At 43.0% G+C, this 21,787-nt stretch overlaps 1 protein-coding gene across 2 annotated transcripts in view; it reads right to left on the minus strand.

The window, feature by feature from the left end:
- HYCC1 (hyccin PI4KA lipid kinase complex subunit 1) overlaps positions 1–21,787 on the minus strand; it is a 216,582-nt gene that overhangs the window by 130,775 nt on the left and 64,020 nt on the right. For both annotated transcript variants that reach the window (XM_042248458.1, XM_042248457.2), the window contains exon 2: positions 8,994–9,092. The gene's annotated coding sequence lies outside the window, so the exon portion shown is untranslated. The remainder of the gene's footprint in view (positions 1–8,993; positions 9,093–21,787) is intronic.

The following is a 21,787-nucleotide window of genomic DNA, read 5'->3' on the forward strand; positions in this document are numbered from 1 at the left end:
TAATTCAATTGAGTGAAATACCAAAACTTTAAACCCTCATCCAATTGAAAACGTCTCTCCTGCCTCCTCTCGGCTAGGATGGAATCAAGACCTGCAGGAGTAATGCCTCTGCTTCTTGTCTCACATTATCATTTCCTCCACCTGCTGGCTGCCATATAAGATCTCTTAAAGGTTTGGAGCAGGAGTGAAGGAGAAACATAACGCACAGGAACAGTCCTTGACCAGTAGTTTTAATCTGACTGTGCTAATTTCCAAAAGTACCCTCTTCCCCTGTGGGGCACCATCTTGGGATCGCTGGTGAAGCCCCACCCTTACCTCCTCTACACCCACCTATCTCTGGGACCAGCTGTCTCCACATCTGTTGAGATAGGTGATGCATCCTGAGATGGCCCTGACTTTGCTTCTGAAAGGCTGTTGCTGAACCACAAAAGACATTGGGATTCTTGGTCTCCGGAGGAGAAGAATTCTATCTGGGGCCAGGGACAAGGCTTGATTGCTCAGAGCTTTTGTGTAATAAAGTTTTTCAGTTCAATTCACTCACTAAGTCATGTCCAACTCTTTTTAACCCTATGACTCACAGCACGCCAGGCCTCCCTGTCCATCACCAACTCCTGGAGTTCACTCAAACTCATGTGCATCGAGTCAGTGATGCCATCCAGCCATCTCATTCTCTGTCGTCCCCTTCTCCTGCCCCCAATCCCTCCCAGTATCAGGGTCTTTTCCAATGAGTCAACTCTTCACATGAGGTGGCCAAAGTATTGGAATTTCAGCTTCAGCATGAGTCCTTCCAATGAACCCCCAGGACTGATCTCCTTTGGGATGGACTAGTTGGATTTCCTTGCTTAAAGTATAAAAGAGATAGAGAAAGCTTCTGACATAGATATCAGAAGGGGGCAGAAAGAGTGCCCCTCTGCTAGTCTTTAGCTGGATATTATATAGCTACTTACAGTCTGCTAATTATAGAAAGGAGATGTCTCAAAACTCAGAGACTGGCGCCGGGCCCCTCGTTCACAACATGCATTTTGAGATAACATTGGCATCAGGTTAGTCATCCCAAGCCATAAAATGATTGACATGAATCTTGAAGAAAAGCAGGTTTCCAAGCAAGTACAGTCTCATTAACATAGCTTAAGAGAACATTTGCATGAGAAAAACATACTAGTTTGTCAACGTGGTTCTGAGTCTTAGGTGGAACCAACTTGAAGACTGAGTCTACCTTAAGTACATAATTCATTAACATAGCTTAAGACAAACATTTCCATAAGAAAAACACATTGGTTAGCTCAAGGTCTGAGAAAAGTTAAGTTCAGGTGGAACCAGGTGTTGTCATTGTCACACAGAATTTTAAGAGAAACCTTTTAGATTTGTATAGAAAAGGGGAAAAATATCTAACACTTGTTTGTTTCCCCCTGCTGCTTAAGAGACAGAGAAAAAAATGTCTGACACTTGCAGCCTATTTCCTCCATTTGGAGACCACTGGCCTTCCTGCCTGTTACCCTCTCGCTTCCGTACCTGAAAGTTCATCTGTAGCTTCTTCCCACTATGGTTCTCTCTCCCTTATCAGGAGGTCTCTTCAGTTCAGTTCAGTTCAGTTGCTCAGTCGTGTCCGACTCTTTGCGACCCCATGAATCGCAGCACGCCTGGCCTCCCTGTCCATCACCAACTCCTGGAGGTCACCCAGACTCACGTCCATCGAGTCCGTGATGCCATCCAGCCATCTCATCCTCTGTCGTCCCCTTCTCCTCCTGCCCCCAATCCCTCCCAGCATCAGAGTCTTTTCCAATGAGTCAACTCTTCTCATGAAGTGGCCAAAGTACAGGAGTTTCAGCTTCAGCATCATTCCTTCCAAAGAAATCCCAGGGCTGATCTCCTGCAGTCCAGGGATTCTCAAGAGTCTTCTCCAACACAACAGTTCAAAAGCATCAGTTCTTCAGTGCTCAGGTTTCTTCACAGTCCAACACTCACATCCATACATGACCACTGGAAAAACCATAGCCTTGACTAGACGGACCTTTGTTGGCAAAGTAATGTCTCTGCTTTTCAATATGCTGTCTAGGTTGGTCATAGCTTTCCTTCCAAGGAGTAAGTGTCTTTTAATTTCATGGCTGCACTCACATCTGCAGTGATTTTGGAGCCCCCCAAAAATAAAGTCTGACACTGTTTCCACTGTTTCTTCATGTATTTCCCACGAAGTGATGGGACCAGATGCCATGATCTTCATTTTCTGAATGTTGAGCTTTAAGCAAACTGTTTCACTCTCCACTTTCACTTTCATCAAGAGGCTTTTAGCTCCTCTTCACTTTCTGCCATAAGGGTGGTGTCATCTGCATATCTGAGGTTATTGATATTTCTCCCTGCAATCTTGATTCCAGCTTGTGTTTCTTCCAGTCCAGCGTTTCTCATGATGTACTCTGCATATAAGTTAAATAAGCAGGGTGACAATATACAGCCTTGACGTACTCCTTTTCCTATTTGGAACCAGTCTGTTGTTCCATGTCCAGTTCTAACTGTTGCTTCCTGACCTGCATATAGGTTTCTCAAGAGGCAGGCCAGGTGGTCTGGTATTCCCATCTCTTTCAGAATATTCCACAGTTTTTTTGTGATCCACACAGTCAAAGTCTTTGGCATAGTCAATAAAGCAGAAATAGATGCTTCACTGGAACTCTCTTGCTTTTTCAATGACCCAACAGATGTTGGCAATTTGATCTCTGGTTCCTCTGCCTTTTCTAAATCCAGCCTCAAAAAAAAAAAAATAAATAAATCCAGCCTCAACATCTGGAGTTCACGGTTCACATATTGCTGAAGCCTGGCTTGGAGAATTTTGAGCATTACTTTATTAGCATGTGAGATGAGTGCAATTGTGCGGTAGTTTGAGCATTCTTTGGCATTGCCTTTCTTTGGGATTGTAATGAAAACTGACCTTTTCTAGTCCTGTGGCCACTGCTGAGTTTTCCAAATTTGCTGGCATATTAAGTGCAGCACTTTCACAGCATCATCTTTCAGGATTTGAAATAGCTCTACTGGAATTCCATCACCTCCACTAGCTTTGTTCGTAGTGATGCTTTCTAAGGCCCACTTGACTTCACATTCCAGGATGTCTGGCTCTAGGTGAGTGATCACACCATCGTGATTATCTGGGTCGTGAAGATCTTTTTTGTATAGTTCTGTGTATTCTTGCCACCTCTTCTTAATATCTTATGCTTCTGTTAGGTCTATACCATTTCTGTCCTTTATCGAGCTCATCTTTGCATGGAATGTTCTCTTGGTATCTCTAATTTTCTTGAAGAGATCTCTACCCTTTCCCATTCTGTTGTTTTCCTCGATTTCTTTGCATTGATCGCTGAAGGCTTTCTTATCTCTTCTTGCTATTCTTTGGAACTCTGCACTCAGATGCTTGTATCTTTCCTTTTCTCCTTTGCTTTTTGATTCTCTTCTTTTCACAGCTATTTGTAAGGCCTCCTCAGACAGCCATTTTGCTTTTTGCATTTCTTTTCCATGGGGATGGTCTTGATCCCTGTCTCCTGTACAATGTCACAAACTTCCGTCCATAGTTCATCAGGCACTCTATCTATTAGATCTAGGCCCTTAAATCTATTTCTCACTTCCACTGTATAATCAGAAGGGATTTGATTGAGGTCATACCTGAATGGTCTAGTGGTTTTCCCTACTTTCTTCAATTTCAGTCTGAATTTGGCAATAAGGAGTTCATGATCTGAGCCACAGTCAGCTCCCGGTCTTGTTTTTGTTGATTCTATAGAGCTTCTCCATCTTTAGCTGCAAAGAATATAATCAATCTGATTTTGGTGTTGACCATCTGGTGATGTCCATATGTAGAGTTTTCTCTGTGTTGTTTGTTGGAAGAGGGTGTTTGCTATGACTAGTGCATTTTCTTGGCAAAACTCTATTAGCCTTTGCCCTGCTTCATTCCATATTCCAAGGCCAAATTTGCCTGTTACTCCAGGTGTTTCTTGACTTCCTACTTTTGCATTCCAGTCCCCTATTATGAAAGGACATCTCTTTTGGGTGTTAGTTCTACAAGGTCTTATAGGTCTTCATAGAACCGTTCAACTTCAGCTTCTTCAGCGTTACTGGTTGGGACATAGACTTGGATTACTGTGATATTGAATGGTTTGCCTTGGAAATGAACAGAGATCATTCTGTCATTTTTGAGATTGCATCCAAGTACTGCATTTCAGACTCTTTTGTTGACCATGATGGCTACTCCATTTCTTCTGAGGGATTCCTGCCTGCAGTAGTAGATATAATGGTCATCTGAGTTAAATTCACCCATTCCAGTCCATTTTAGTTTGCTGATTCCTAGAATGTCGATGTTCACTCTTGCCATCTCCTGTTTGACCACTTCCAATTTGCCTTGATTCATGGACCTAACATTCCAGATTCCTATGCAATATTGCTCTTTACAGCATCGAACCTTTCTTCTATCACCAGTCACATCCACAACTGGGTATTGTTTTTGCTTTGGCTCCATCCCTGCATTCTTTCTGGAGTTATTTCTCCACTGATCTCCAGTAGCGTGTTGGGCACCTACTAACCTGGGGAGTTCCTCTTTCAGTATCCTATCATTTTGCCTTTGCATACTGTTCATGGGGTTCTCAAGGCAAGAATACTGAAGTGGCTTGCCATTCCCTTCTCCAGTGGACCACATTGTGTCAGACCTCTCCACCATGCCTGCCCGTCTTGGGTGGCCCCACAGGGCATGGCTTAGTTTCATTGAGTTAAACAAGGCTGTGCTCCTAGTGTGATTAGATTGACTAGTTTTCTGTCATTATGGTTTCAGTGTGTCTGCCCTCTGATGCCCTCTTGCAACACCTACCATCTTACTTGGGTTTCTCTTACCCTGGACGTGGGGTATGTCTTCACAGCTGCTCCAGCAAAGCTCAGCTGTTTTTCCTTACCTTGGATGAGGGGTATCTCAAGGAGGTTTCTTGGGCATGGCGAATTTCAAGGTAATAACCCATGCCCAGATTTAATCTGCAGCATCCACTCTAGCCCAGAGGAAATATGCTTGTGTTTCTGACCTGCTGAAACACTGCCTACCCTGTCAAATCCAGGTGCAACTTCAGAATTTTCAGGTATGAGCCCAGCATCAGTCGTGTCCGTGCCCCAATTCCAGGGACATATGCCAAGTTCTTCAAGTGGCTCCACTATTGTGCTGGCTCAGATTGTTAGGTAGGGAGAATAGGGGAAAAGGAGTCCAAAATGGCGGTGGCTAAAAGACAAGGAAGGGAAAAGCCCGCGAAAATGGAACAAAAGAAGGTCCAAGAACTGGAGTGAGGACCTCAGGTCAAACAAACAAAATTCCTGGCTGGCCCAATTTACGTAGGACAGGCCCAGGGAGAGATAAACATATAAATAGAGGAGCCAAAGCTCACTCTCTCTCTCTCTCTTCCCCGCGTGCTGGGGCGCTCTTCTCCTTGTGTCTTTGGATCAAAGTGTCCTCATGCCTTGAAGATGGATTTTCCTGCTATCTTCTAAATAAAATAGAGCTGTAACACTGAGCTGTAACAATGATTTGTCTAAGAGCTATAACATGGTCCATTCGAGACCTGAGACCTATACACGGTCTATCCAAGACCTGAGAGCTGTGACACGCCGAGGGGGCTTTAATGTCCGTCACTCCAAATCTTTGTTGTGATGAGACAAAGAACCGAGGAACATACACTCACGTGACAAGATGAAGGTTCAGTCTCTCCCTTCTTCATCCCTCCTCGGAGGCAAGAAGAAATGTACAGAACCCCACCCTCCTCCCAAATCTCTTTCAAACTTGAGTGCCCACATCTTCTGTGATAGCCTGAAGTGGGACGTGGGCAACGGCAGCAGTGTGAGGCCATACTGATGTAGCCTTGCCTTTTCTTCAGGGTGTGAAAGTTATTAGTACCTGCTGTCTTATTTTTGCCCTTTGAAACTGAAGGGATTCAGAACAAGTCTCCCCAAAATGTGCCAGTGTGGCCAATGGACTATTTTGAGTTGAAGACAACAGAGGCTCAAAAGACTTAGGAAGAGTTTTGCCTCTCCCCCTCATCGGCCTAAAAGAATTTAGATGAAGGGCCTGATCCAGGAAGAAAACCATTACACGAGGTAACTACAAAGAACGTGGGCTAAGTGTGATGGGTGGGGAGGAACTCAGCAGGGCCCATTTATTCAACTGCATGGCAAGGCAAACATTTGTTCACCTAACATTTGCTCTTGCCATCTTCTGGTGAATTGTTTTCCTTCCCTTAGAAGTACCAGGACCCTACGTGCATCTTCCTAGCTCAGAAAGGCATCAAAACCTCAACTGTCTAACTGTTAGGAACAGTCTCACTGTTTCTGTGGGACTCGCATAATATGTAATTAAATTTGGTTATCTCCTATTCATCTCTCATATGTTAATTTAGCTGATAGGCCAGCTGAAAGAACCGCAGAGGGTAGAGAACAATTTTTCCTCCCTTACAAAGCTTCTGCTAAAACTTTGAGATAACAGGAAAAGTTCATTCAATATCCAGTTCCCAAGGTATATTATAATATTAAATGAACGTTATAAATGAATATCTCCTCTTGGAGATTGTTTAATACCCCTTCCAGGGGCAATGCCCACCCCCTATGTAGTTAAGGAAGATCACTGTTTTATACATCGTCGCATTTGTGTTCAGTCATGTCGGACTCTTTGTGACCCCACGGACTGTAATCCCCCAGGCTCCTCTGTCCATGGGATTTTCCAGGCAAGAATACTGGAGTGGGTTGCAATTTCCTTCTCCAGGGGGTCTTTCCAACTCAGGGACTGAACCCACGATTCCTGTGTCTCCTGCATTGACAGGCAGATTCTTTACCACTGAGCCACCTGGGAAGCTCCATTTTATTCATAAAAAATACTCAATCTTCTGGACATTCTTCTTGGGGTCCAGGCATGTTTGAATCCACTCAGATTTGGTACCTGGGATCAAGGATCAGTAGAGACCTCTGCCCAGATATAATATCTGACTTCGGTGAGCTGTAACTGGTGGCTGAATTTAATGAGGTTTACAACAAAACTGAAAATGCTGAGACTCTTCAGCCATGGTACAGTTAGGGTTCCCTAGGTCATTAGAACTGGAAAGACTTTGTTTAAGGGATCAGTAAGATCTGAGCTTTGAGATATCATTTCAGCCATTGTTTCCTTTTGCTATGATCAGGAGCATCTTGGGGTTGGAATGCTCATATAAAGCCATGAAATTGAGTCAAAATGACTGGAGATGTGAACACATAATTATATCGTCACTGGTTTCATGGTCATGGCAACTGAGTTCACATTGCAGAGACCATTCCCTAGAATGCTGTTTCTCATTTTGCCCAGAATGGTTGCAAAATATTTGCAGTTCTGCTCCTGACTAGATAATCTAAGAGTCTGGATTTTCCCATAAAGTCTATATCAATATGATTCTGAGTTTTGAAAGGATTTTATAGGCCCAAAGATATGGATAAAGGAGAAAATATTCTACCAAGAAGGTTATAACTCTCAGAGTATCATTCCACAGGACATAATGCTATCAAAGTTGTTTGTTTGATTTTGTTATCAAAGTATCTCTGCTAACCCTAGGTGTCAGCACAGTAATGGAACACACAGTAGCTGCAGCATTTCCTCGTTGGAGGAGTCAGTTCATTTCCCAGATCTTATCAAGTCCTGATGGAGTTAGAAACTGGAATCTCCTCTATGAGTTTCTACAACACTCATCTCTGGATAGGAGCCTGTATGAAGTGATTTCCATTTCTTAAAAGCCCTGAAGAGTAGGAGCAGTATTAATTCTGTGAGTTATGGCTCCTGTTGGGATTCCCAGGTGGAGCAGTGGTAAAGAATCTGGCCGCCAATGCAGGAGACGCAGGAGACGCAGGAGACTCAGGTTCCATCTCTGGGCTGGGGAGATCCCCTGGAGGAGGAAATAGCAATCCACTCCAGTATTCTTGCCTGGAAAATCCCAGGGACAGAGAAGCCTGGTGGGCTACAGTCCATGGGGTCTCAAAGAGTTAGACACGACTGAGCGCGCATGCCCACACACACACACACACACACGCACGCATGCACACCATACGGCTCCGGTTAGAACACTGCTTCTAATCTTCCCAGATGTCTGTCAACCAGGAGAAGAGGCAGTATCTCCTTCTGAGATGACAAATGTCACAGTGAAGCAACTCATTGTCCTAAAGTTGTATATCCCAGAGCCTGACCACCATGGGTCGCACAGGAAACATAGCAATGCAAATGAGACTTCTTTTGATCAGAGATTAAGGATGGGTGATAAATGAAAATGATTCCTATTGCCTAGCCTATAATGACAAGTAATTTGGAGATAACAAATTTTTCTTTCGTATTCCTAAATAAGTCTCATCACTCCTGGCTGCCACCCAACCTCAAAATACACAAGGCACCTAAAAGCAAACGTCAACCTTCAGGTCAGGTATCCTAAATTGTGCTCCACCATGTTGCCTAAGAACAGATGAGACCTAAGAGTGGAATACAACTCTGATTTGCTAAAATGTTATTCAGCTTGAGCCCTGACAATGTAAAGTGTCAGTGTAACAGCAGCTGTACTTTGAAAAATCCACATAGTCTCCTCTTTTGCTTTTCCTAGTCATGACCTTCTCTTTGAAGAGCTAAAAGCACCCATCTTCCATCTTTGGGAAAGGGTAGTAATTAGGAATGAAAGAAATAACAGGCAGCTTCTGACGTGGAAGCTAGGATTTTACAATGAGAAACAGTCAAAGTGAATAAGATTTTTTTTTTTTTTCTACTTCTCTTTGACTCCCATTTAACATGCTAGGAGCTAGACTTGGCAAACCACATCATACAGGTTTTCCTATTTTGCTTAAACACTGTGCCAAAAAACTTCTTACTCTGTAGGTGGGTGGAAAGAAGACGTGATAGAGAAGAAGTACAAGAAGACCGTCCTCTTGGCCTGGGGGATGTTGAGAAGGGAAAGAGGGATCAGAGGAAGGGAAGGGGACAGTGAGAGACTCACACTCCAAGGCAGTCATCTTGTCCATGTAGGATCCCAGGAGAGCTATGCCAAGTGGCTCCACTTCAACAAGTTAGAAGGCCTCAGTGCTGAGGTCCCTCCCTGGGAGAAAGAAAGAGAGAAAACTTAATTTGCACTCCAAAACCTGCCGTGGTACCCATGACATGAACACAGAGCTGGGAGCCAGAAGCTAGCCATGGGGACCTGTTGTGGCAATAGATGATCGCACAGTGCTCTCAGGATGGAGAGCCTGGCCAGGGGCTGGATGGGGGAACACCCAAAAGTTCTGCAGCCAGAGAGAGTCGAAGGAAGGCCAAGCAAATAAGGAAGGATGACCAAGCCCTGACAGAATCAGGGGGAAATAGACCACTTTAGGAGCCACTGAAGTCTGTAGACAAAACTTGGATGAACTGACCAGAACACAATCATGAACCAGGACAAGGCCATACAGATCCCCTCTCCCTACCCCACACCATAAGAATACAATAAGCTGTATCCATCCCCATGTACTTTCAGGTAAAAGGGCAGCGAGAAGTGAAAATGTGAAAAATCTGAGAACCGAAAAATTTTCTAATGAGGTGGTTAAATTATTGGTTGAAATATGAAACCAGATTAGTCAAGTTAGTCTTGTTTTTTTTTTCTTTCCCACCACCTACCAGGCCACAAGACCAGATCAGCTATAGACAAAATAAAGAAGCTAAATTTTTTCTAAATTTCTGTATTGTGAGTAACTTGCAATCCTGCTACAAAACACTGAGATCAAATAATAAGTTCACATCAGACTGCATTTAACCCCACAGAAATAGTCTTTTATTCCTCAGGACTTTGTTATTAATAAAGATCTTTATTTATAGAGATTTTAGTACATGAAATTGGCTTCCCAGGTGGCACTAGTGGTAAAGAATCCGCCTGCTAGTGTAGGAGATGCAAAAGACTTGGGTTCAATCACTGGGTTGGGATGACCCGCTGGAGCAAGAAATGGCAACTCACTCCAGCTATTCTTGCCTCGAGAATCCCATGGACAGAGGAGCCTGGCGGCCCACAGTCCACGGGGTTGCAACAATTCAGACACAACTGGGCACACATGCACTATTACGACTTAGTACATGAAGAACGGTCACTACTATTTGCACTTGGCTAATATCCAATATTTTAATCTCATGGATGTAATAAGAGTGGTAGACTACATTATCTGCTCACAAGTCTTCCCTCCCTCCCCTCCTTTGCCGCGATTCACTGCAGGCAGCGCATTCCTTACCTGTTTGATGTTGGCCTTGGCCACGTGACTTGCTTTGACAATGGAATGTGGGTAGACAAGAGAGCCTGTCAGTTTCGAGTCCAGGTAATTACCCATTTCTACTCTCTTCTCTTGTACTTTAGTCATCTGACTTGAAAAGATCCTTGAGTATTCACTGATCCCACAATAGAGACACATGGAACATACTTAATGCAGAGTTTGAAGGAGACTCACCAGTCCCCACCTATAGGCCGTGAACATGAAATAAGAGATTTGGGAGTTGTATTTTATACCTCAGTATTATATGATCAGCAGGAACCTGACTGATGCATTAAGCAATCAGCATTTCTTTAATTACCAAGCAATAAACATTATCCAAAATATTCATACATTCAAATTCCCAGTGAATCACAGATTTAACAAGTCAAAATTTCTCAGATACTCAAGCACTGATTACAAATTTATTTAAAATTATAGTGTCTAAATAATGGCTTAAGGACTTCTCTGGAGGTCAGGTGGTTAAGAAACCACGCTTCCAATGCATGGGACCTGAGTTTGACTCCTGGTCAGGGAACTAAGCTCCCACAGGTCACATGGCCAAAAAATAAAGGTAAATAAATGATTTAAAATCATAAATTAACATATCAGATTCTTATAAATGCTTTCAAAACCTATAATGAGGACAAAACATACACACATATTATGCTGATTATTAGCACTGAAGGATTTGGATAGGCAAATTGTTGCTTCTCAATTGGATTTGGAATTCAATTATACAGTTCTACTGCAAACCAGTGCTGCTGCTGCTGCTGCTGCTGCTAAGTCGCCTCAGTCGTGTCTGACTCTGTGCAACCCCATAGACGGCAGCCCACCAGGTTCCCCTGTCCCTGGGATTTTCCAGGCAAGGACACTGGAGCAGGTTGCCATTTCCTTCTCCAATGCACGAAAGTGAAAAGTGAAAGTGAAGTCGCTCAGTCCTGCCCGACTCTAAGCGAGCCCACGGACTGCAAGCCCACCAGGCTCCTCCGTCCATGGGAGTTTCCAGGCAAGAGTACTGGAGTGGGGTGCCATCGCCTTCTCCGGTGACTCTACCCCAAACCACAGGTTACTAAATTAAACCTCTATTATAGTCAAAACTCACCGTTACTTTTAATTAACTGCCTCTCATATAGATTTTAATGTTTTGATACATAGTTTTTCTCTACAAAATATTACGTTCTTTCACATTTTCTATGCCTGGCCATATAGAACCAAATAGCTTACCGCTCTGACTTAACAGTTTAACGTGAAGGTTTAATTGAAGGCTTCCATTTGATGTGTCCCATTATAACTAGCAGAATATGTAGATCAGGGTTTTGCAAACTTTAAGGTACATGAAAATCATCTGTGAAACTTGTTAAACTACAGACTTTGATTCTTTAGGTTTATAGGACCTGAAATTCTACATCTCCTTTTCTTTCTTTCCTTTTTTTTGGATTCTACATTTCTGGCAAGCTCCCAAGTGATCCTAATGCTACTGGTCCTGGAACCACACTTTGCATAGCAAAGATATAGATACATCTTCTCCTGGGTGGTTAGGGGTTGAGTCTATGTAGCCAATTCTCTTTGGTATAAATGGCTCTTTTATTTTCTTGGAATACATTATCTTCTTGCACAACAAATGGGTGTGCTGAAAAACTGTCATATCCTCATTCTATTACTTCATGTGGCTGCTGGTGCTGATCATTTTTTGTTTCTTGTAACAATATCTACCTCTATTATTGCCTGTATATATTCTTCCCTGCATACAGACATAAAAATAAAGACATTTATATGCTTTATATGGAGAAAGCAATGGCACCCCACTCCAGTACTCTTGCCTGGAAAATTCCATAGACCGAGGAGCCTGGTGGGCTGCAGTCCATTATGTCTTTACAAGTCGGACATGACTGAGCGACTTCCCTTTCACTTTTCACTTTCCTGCATTGGAGAAGGAAATGGCAACCCACTCCAGTGTTCTTGCCTGGAGAATCCCAGGGATGGGGGAGCCTGGTGGGCTGCCCTCTACGGGGTCGCACAGAGTCGGACACGACTGAAGTGACTTAGCGGCAGCAGCAGCGTATACTTTATAAACAGACTGTGAGGAAAAATTGTGAAAGACTTTGAAATTTGGGAAAAAAAATTAACTGTCCTGTCTAGTACATTTTCTATTGATTCATTGATGGGGTTCAGGACATACTACCTCAAAATATGGCACCTTGGCATATTGACTATATTATGCTGAAGAAATCTGAGAGACAGCATGTGCAGGACAGGCTTTGCCTTATTCTGAAGCAGTTTATAAGACCCTCATGTGAGGGCTTCTCTGGTGGCGCAGTGGATAGGAATCCACCTGCCAGTGCAGGAGACCTGGGTTCGATCCCTGATCTGGGAAGATCCCACAGGCCACAGAGCAACTAAGCCCATGTGGGCCACAACTGCTGGGCCTGTGCTCTAGAGTCTGGGAGCCACAACCACGAAGCTCCCACACCCTAGAGCCTCGGCTCTGCAGCTAGAGAGGCCACAGCACTGAGAAATCCACGCACCACAGCTAGAGAGTAGCCTCCGCTCTCCACAGCTAGAGAAAGTCTGTGCAGCAACAAAGACCCAGCATGGCCAGAAATAGATAAATGAAACAATTAAAAAATAAATCCTCATGTGAATGGTACACTCTCAATACTTCGGGAAAGGAACATCCTTATCTCCAAGAGAGGAATCTGAACAGGTTCCTATACTTGGATCATATCCTTTCTTGTCCTATCACATTGTTGCACCACTCTCTACTCTTCATCAGACCTAGCCTTAAAACACTCAAGTACAACCACTTCAGGTCTTCATTCCCTTATGAAGTGTCCCATAGAACTTATATTAAACGAATTTGTATGGTTTCTCTTATGAATCTGTCTTTTGGTACAGTGGTCCCAGCAAAGAACATAGAAAAGAAGAAGAAAGTCATATTTTTCCTCCACAATAAACCATTTTGTGGTTGTTGTTCAGTTGCTCAGTTGCGTCTGACTCTTCATGACCCCATGGACTTCCCTGTCCTTCACACCAGTAGTATCTCCCAGAGCTTGCTCAAACTCATGTCTATTGAGTCAGTGATGCCATCCAACCATCTTATCTTCTGTTGTCCCCTTCTCTTCCTGCCTTCAATCTTTCCTAGCGTCAGGGTTTTTTCTAATGAATCAGTTCTTCCTATCAAGTGGCCAAAGTATTGGAGCTTCAACTTCAGCATCAGTATTTCCAGTGAATATTCAGGACTGATTCCCTTTAGGATGGGCTGGTTAGATCTCCTTGCAGTCCAAGGGACTCTCAAGAGTCTTCTCCAACACCACAGTTCAAAAGCATCGATTCTTTGGTGTTTAGCATTCTTTATGGTCCAACTCTCACATCCATATACGACTACTGGAAAAACCACAGCTTTGACTAGACAGACCTTTGTTGGAAAAGTGAACCATTTTATGACTCTGTAAGTTGTAGTGAACTAATATTTTAGTACAAAGGATTTTTTCCATAGAAATGCAAATTAACAGTTGAATGCAATTTATTATTGCTGTAGATAAACCCATTTTCATTTATTTGTAAATTTACTTTGGCATTCCTTATCGACTGTATATATATATATATATATGTATGTATGTATATATATATATGTTTCTTTTAATTCTCCTTTGATCAAGTGGTAACACAGGGCTGTTTCCCTCATTAATTAATGAGTCACATGGACTTTATATCTACATAAGAATGTCATATAGAAATAATGGCTGCTTTTAAAAATTATCCTTTAGCAAGACATAGAAAGTGGAAGGGAAAAACTACCTACTGTTTTATTTACTATTTCATATCATTAATAAGTAAAAATTGAACAGATCTATTCATCTTCATCATTCTTTTGTCTTGTATCCATACTTTTTCTTACATTTTATTTTAATCTTTTATCATTAGAAACTTAAAAAATCATAATTTGATTGTGAATTTTTCAAAATTTTGACAAGTGCTAGTTGCTCAATCATGTTTGATTTTTTGTGACCCCCTGGACTGCAGCCCACCAGTCTCCACTGTCCATGGAATTCTCTAGGCAAGAATACTGAAGCGGGTTGCCATGCTCTTCTCCAGGGGATCTTCCCGAACTAGGCATCTGACCCAGGGTGGTTCAGACGCCTTACCATCTGAACCACCAAACAAGAACACCTTTAATATGGTGCCTATGCCCTTTTAGCACTAACTCAAATGTATTTTTAAAGAATTCTTGTTTTCTGGCAATAGAAGGATATTTCCTGACCCATTTCAATTTTTTTTTCCTGTTTCTAATCTTGGAAACTGCTACAGTCCAGGGAGTCCAGGCTCCTTTTTGGTGGGGAAAATATCAAAGACCCAAATATTGGTATTATAAGTACACATGAGAGTTAGTGGTGAATCAGTGCTACTGCTGCTGGGGCACTGGAGAAGTCAGTGTCAGAAAACATATGTGTTTTTGAAGTCTTGAGTTCATACTCATTTCCCCATGTATTAAGTTGCTATGTCATACTTTTCTTATAGGCTGAGGTTTTACTGACCCCTGAGACTCTACCATGTGTCTGCTAAAGGAAACATGCTAAACCCTAGAAAAACTCATAAACTTAGCTTTCTAGATGCACAGAAGGTGGCTTGGGGGAGAGCTGCAAAACAAATATTTGTATCTTAATCCTAACTTACATCCTTGTCCTAATCTTCTACATCATTATTCACACATGACCAGAGAACGGAACAGAGCTGGAAATCACAAAGATTTGGGAAAATCACTGGAGACAGAATGAGGACAAGATATGAATCAGGAACAAGAGATCAAAGATTCTGTCTTAATCTCCATTCCTCTGAGTTCAAACTGGGTTCCAACACTGGATGAAGTGAAATATTCATTCTAACCTCTCTCCTGGTGGTGACAGAGAGTCAGTGTTCTCTGAGAACACTGCAACTGTGGCTTGGGCTCCCCTGGAGCTTTCCCTAAAGCAGGAAACACAATTTTCTTTTTTACTGTAGGAGGTTTTTCGCTTTGGCTATGAGAACCAAGTACAACTTGATTCTGAAGAGTTTTCCTCTTTTCAGCTCATTCCCTACTGAGCTTCCTTCCCTTAGTTGCACTTTCAGAACAAATTGCATCCTGCCTCACCCAGAGAACTGGAGCCATGACTAATGTCAGATTCTTAGATCTAAGCATTAAATACAGCTGCATCTAGTTTGCAGACTGAGGCATCCTCTTAGTCCCCACGTGAGGCAGCCCAGAGGGTGAAGGGATCATAGCACCTTCCATGGATTGGTTTTGCCTTAACACGGAGCTCCTGTGACTTGGGACCAATCTCTCTCTTAAAATCTAGATTATTTCTCAGACAATCGAATCAACATTTAAGTGTCCACCTCTTTCACACACATACACACACACGCAAACACGCACAAATACACACACAAATACACCTCAAATAGTTAAATGCTTTTGTGCTATACTAAGATTCTTCCTAAAACTTTATCACAGATTACCAGGTAAAGAATGGACTTGAATGACTTCCATACATTTTGTGAGAATACTGTAGGGTCTATCAACCAATAATGATATTTCTGTCTTGAAAATGACTTCCTCTCTCCTTGTCTCTGTGAAGCAAGTCACAGTTAATGCCCAGTAAGTAGAAAGTACAAAGTGTTCTGTTCATTTCTGATGGCTTAGAAATTAATATTACCCCCAAAGAGAAGTTGTCCTTTAAGAACCACAGTGAACCAAATTTGGGGACACATTTGATTACTACCTCTTTGAATCATTTGTGGAAGACAAAATTTAGAGGACTCAGCCTCACAAATGGAGGAAGGTGAGGGTAACAGGATACCTTATTGCCTTCAGTTCAGTTGCTCAGTCGTGTCCGACTCTTTGCGACCCCATGAATCACAGCACACCAGGCCTCCCTGTCCATCACCAACTCCCGGAGTTCACTCAAACTTATGTGTATCAAGTCGGTGATGCCATCCAGCCATCTCATCCTGGGTCGTCCCCTTCTCCTCCTGCCCCCAATCCCTCCCAGCCTCAGGGTCTTTTCCAATGAGTCAACTCTTCACATGAGGTGGCCAAAGTATTGGAGTTTCAGCTTTAGCATCAGTCCTTCCAATGAACACCCAGGACTGATCTCCTTTAGGATGGACTGGTTGGATCTCCTTGAAATTTGAACAGGCAATTCACACACTCTGTTTAGTACTAGGTAAAGTTTACAGACAAGAAGCATTAATGTTTATAGTCTAGTTAAGCTTGTATAGGCTTACTTCATTTTACTGAGTGTTTGCCTTGTTAGGACTAAGAATACAAAGGTAAGAAGGAAAAACAAACCCTTGCCACCAAAATTTCACTTGGTCCTGACTTTACAAGCACTTCTTTAACTCGTTTCTTTTTAAATTTTATTTATTTTTAATTAAAGGATAATTACAAAGAGTCGGACACAACTGAGCGACTGAACTGAACTGAACTGAACTGACAACGTTGTTTTGGTTTCTGCCATACGTCAACATGGATCAGCCATAGGTATACACATGTCCCCTCTCTCTTGGGCCCCCCTCCCACCTCCCTCCCCACCCCATCCCTCTAGGTTGTCAAAGAGCTCACTCGAGCTGGGTTTGAGTTCCTGGAATCACACAGCAAATTCCCACTGGCTATTTATTTTACATGACTCTTGAATTTAAAAGAAGCAGCTTTGGTTGTGAAGGCAGCTAGAAGGGAATGATCATTTTGCCTAAAGAGTTCTCAGTGGGGAATTACCTGGTGGATAATAGATGTTTCTGAGCAGCCAAAACCAATTTCACACATTCCAAATGCTGAAAGTCACAGGAAGAATCCCTAGGCGTGCCTCCTGGAGCCTTTATTCCTATTTTATACACAATTTTAGCCATGGTGGTACGTGAAAATACTGGCTCCCTTACAAAGACACATTTTGAGAACTTTCAAACTTAATACTGGAGGGAGGTTCTTCAGCCGGGAGGTAGAGTGGAACCATGCAGTCCTGGTTTACCCTCATCTGATTCTAGTAGCTTTGTTTTCAAGGTATATTTGACCAACACCCACAACTGATAAAAGAGCAAATGGTGCCATAGCCCTAGAAAGTTGGAGGTTACCCTGAAGGATTTGATAAGGTGTTATGATTGTATAACCTTTAGAGAAATTAACCCAGAAGATACTATGGTTTTATTACCCTGTAGAATGTTCCTCAGGTTTGTATCTCATTTAACCACATTTCCTTTTGCTAACTGTATACACGTTTGTGTGTGCGTGAAGCAAGAAGACCAACTCTATTGGCTAATTGCTTAATTCCTGACTCCCTCACTAATAAAAATTAGATGTGTGAATGCTAAGTTGCTTTAGTCATGTCCGACTCTTTGTGACCCTATGGACTGTAGCACTTCAAGATCCTCTGCCCATGGGATTCTCCAGGCAAGAATACTAGAGCAGGTTGCCATGCCCTGCTCCAGGGGACCTTCCCAGCCCAGGGATCAAACCTGCATCCCTCATGTCTCCTGCATGGGCAGGCAGGTTCTTTACCACTAGTACCACCTGGGAAATCCAAAAATTAGACACATTCTAACAAATAACTTTGTTCAAGAATTTTGCTTTTAAAGTTCTGTATTCTCGTAGCTAAGTCGGTAAATAATCTGCCTGCAGTGCAGGAGACCTGAGTCTGATCCCTGGGTTGGGAAGATCCTCTGGAGAAGGAAATGGCGCCGCACTCCAGTATTCTTGTCTGGAGAATCCCATGGACAGAGGAGAGCCTGGCAGGCTACCGTCCATGGGGTTGCAAGAGTCGGACACGACTCAGCAACTAAACCACTACCATTTGCTTTTATAGCTCTGTCGCACACAGTATCTGAGATACTTAGCTGCTCTTCAAAGACTGAGAGAATTTCAAGGCTATCTCATCCTTGTTACTTTCTTCTTAGCTCCTACCCCATCTACAGAAGGAGGCAACCATCTCAACATTCATGCCAGAGTGTCTTTTATTGGTAGTTTTGATGGCTTTGTGGTTGGGGCCAGTAGAGATGTATTCTTAGCTCATGGCAGCTGCTCAGGCCTCTCCTTCCCAGCCTCTCATCAGTTGACTGGCACTATGAAGGACCTGATCAGGACCTTTTAGATACTTCAGTGTAAGTATCTGAATGTAACAAAGTGCCAAAATTCTGTGCCAAGAGACACATATCCAGAAGCATTTCTTAAAGAACTTTGTAATATTTGTAACTCCCATATATTTGCTGTTTCTATTACGGCTTTTCCCTGGTAGCTCAGACGGTGAAGAATCTGCCTGCAACACAGCAGACTGGGTTCAGTCCTTATTTGTTTCTCTAAAACAAATGTTAAAACTTCAAATAAGAAGAGCCTATGTTGAGGGATCATGAGAATAATTTTTCCTTTTTAATTTATGTTCTTCCTCTGTAAATAAGCACTGTTAGCAGTTTGATTTATAGTTTGGTTTCCAGTTTTTCTACACATTTTCAATATGTTCTGCTATCTTTCCATATCATAGGCTGTCTCTTTGAACCACTTCCTCACAGTCATGAAAGATTTTCGCAAAAGACTTTGAATGTTGGTACAACAATGGATACGTGAAAATTGTGCTCAACCTATTTGGGGATTTAGAAAAGAATTGCTTGGAATTTTTCTGTTTTGTCTATTGTTGGAAAGATGTATGAAGTATGGGGAAAGGCTGGTGAAAACACGGAGAAGACGATAGAAAAGAAACTTAGAGAAGCTGGAAAGAGTTACCTAGAAAGTCTGGTCTGTAAGTCTCCAGTGAGAAGGGGGTGTGGGAGCAGGATTCTCACTGACTTTATAGGGTCGCTCCTATCTGTGTTTTTGTCAGGGAGAGGAGAGGGCAGTGACAAATGATGAGGACAGATTAGTGCAGGAGAACACAACTGTCCTTAAAAACATGGGCGTTGAGTGCAGCTGAGAAACTGAGAAGAGTATCAGATGGCTATTCCAGATGAGCTGGACAAAGATGCTTGTTACCAAACTCAGCTTCGGGTGTTCACTGCTCTAAAACCAGTACTGGAGAGGAAAGCGTTGATTGGAAAAGGAAAGCTTGCCTATATTCAGGAGGCCAGCAACCTGGGGAAAAGGCAGACTCGTATCCCAGAACCAACTCCAAAGATTCTGCTTGGCCATGAAAATTTTTCACTCAAAAGACCTGAACACTTTGATGGATTTCAGGCAAGTACCTATGCGAATTATAAGCATTTGAAGGTGGTCAGGCCAAGTCATATTGGGTGCGCATCCAGTTAGTGTTTATAGCAGAGAAAGTTTATTCATGAGGCAACCAAGCAAGGAGACGGGAGAACAAGTCTCAGATCTGCCCTCTGGAAGGCAAAATATTTATGGGATATTAAAGCAGGGCGGGGCTTGCCTGGTGGCTCAATGGTAAAGGATCCACCTGCCAATATAGGAGACATGGGTTCGACCCCTGATTCCAGAAGAGCCCACATCCTGCAGAGCAACTAAGCCCGTGCTCCACCACCACTGGCCTGGGTTCTAGAGCCCAGGAGCTGCAGCTGCTGAGGCCTGAGCACACTAGAGCCCATGCTCTGCGGCGAGAGCAGCCCCCGCAGTGAGAAGCCTGCAAGCAGAACCCCGGGAGTAGCCCCTGCTGGCCTTGACTAGAGAAAAGCCCGCGGAGCAAGCAAGGCCCGGCACAGCCAAAAATAAACAAAATAAACACTTTTTAAAAAGCAGGGTGGTTTTAGGTGTGGGGAAAGGTGATTGGAGGTAGGGAAAAGGTGAGAGGTGTTTCTGGGTTATGTGCTTCTTCGTGGGATACATGTTCAAAAATGGCAGTTTTTAGCCTCCTGATGTCAAAAGGTCATTCACTGGACACCTGGGCAGGCCCAGTCTGGGGGTTGGTGGTCCCAACCACTCTTGACCAGTTTGAGCTGGATAAGAGTCAACTCTAGGTTTCTAGAAAACAACTTAAATCCACCTGTTACCATAGTGACCCATACGTCAGAGACATTATCTATAGGGGTGGTTAAGGAGCCCTGTAATATATTATCTGGGCTACAGGAAGCTTGGAGGGTAGATAATTAAGAAAAACAACAACTAAATTAGTTGTTTAAGAAAAACAACTCATTTACTAACTAGTAAAGGGAGGTTACAGAGAGGGTTTTAATAACCTATTCCCTTATCTACTGTTTTGTAAGACACACTTGGGATTTAAGATGCCAGTTTCGGTTAACCCTATAGGGTACAGTTTCAATTTCACATGACAACAAATTGTGCATTTCTCCTTTGTACAAAGAGAATAGCCATCGCCTGGGCTAGGATCTGTGGCATAATTATAGCCACTGTTAGGTTGGCCTGGGTCAGTAGACAGCAACCCTGAGGTTCAGGGTCAGCAAGGGCAGTGACAGTGCTGATGGTCTCTGGGTAACAACAGCTTGGGCTGGTCAGGGCATGCCTTCAGTCTGCTCGGGTTTCAGAAGGCAGTGTACCAGGCATTTCGGTCCACAAAGCAACAGCAGCACATTATGGAGTGTTACAGCATCAGAGCCGTTCTGCGGAATCCTCTGACCTCAAGGGGGCACTCTGAGTTTTGGGTTTAAGAAGGAAAAATAATAGCTAGACAAATATTTGGACACTAATCAGAACGCCCGGGGCTTCTTGTATATACAGTTCTTGGGGAGTAAAACTCAAAAAAGACTGGACTTCCTGCAGTCATGGATGCCACACTAAATTGTATAATATAGGGAAGCATGACTGGTAAGGATCATATGAGGCCATGCTTATCCAGATCACTCTGAATACTTCATTTTTTGCTTCTGCTGAATTCTTTTCTTCCTCAGGGTCAAATCTGTATTCTATTTTCCCTAGTGAGTATTCTTTTCTTGTTGGCCTTATCCTGTGTCTTCAATGACTTACTGGATATTTTATGCATATATTATCTCACATTTAATTTGCCTAAAACCCACCTTAACAAACCATGCTTGTAGCTGAAATTCAGCTTCTGTACCCTAGTATCAAACTGAATCTCAGAGACAGAGCTTTGGGTGAAATAGAAAAGAACAGCTTTATTGCTTTACCAGGCAAGGGGAAGCAGAGCAGACTAATGCCCTCAGAACTACGTGGTGGCTCCAGAGGAGGTAATGAATTTTATAGTAACCGTTCAAAGAGGTGGGTGTGATCAGCTCATAGCCATTCTTCTGATTGGTTGATGGTGAGGTAATTGGGAGTCAGCATTGTCAATCTTCTGGTCCAACCAATCTGGGGTCTACATGCTGGTGGGACGCACACAGTTAACTTTTTCTGGTAGGGGTTTCAGTATCGGCAGAATAGCTCAAAGATATTGCTGTGTATATTCATTGAGGGGGTGGGGGGAAACCAGGAGCCTGCCCCAAGGCTGTACTATTGTTTCTTGATTGCTCTTCTCCTGTTTCTGCATCTCCTCCCTTCCTTGATTAGCAGCTCTTTGAACCTGCCCTTGGGAACTCAGGGAAGGTCATGGAAGCTTTGTGAAGACTATTTCCTACAAACAAGAAATGCACAGAAAGA

This window comes from Ovis aries, chromosome 4 (genome assembly GCF_016772045.2).
Source record: "Ovis aries strain OAR_USU_Benz2616 breed Rambouillet chromosome 4, ARS-UI_Ramb_v3.0, whole genome shotgun sequence".
Classification (NCBI taxonomy): domain Eukaryota; kingdom Metazoa; phylum Chordata; class Mammalia; order Artiodactyla; family Bovidae; genus Ovis; species Ovis aries.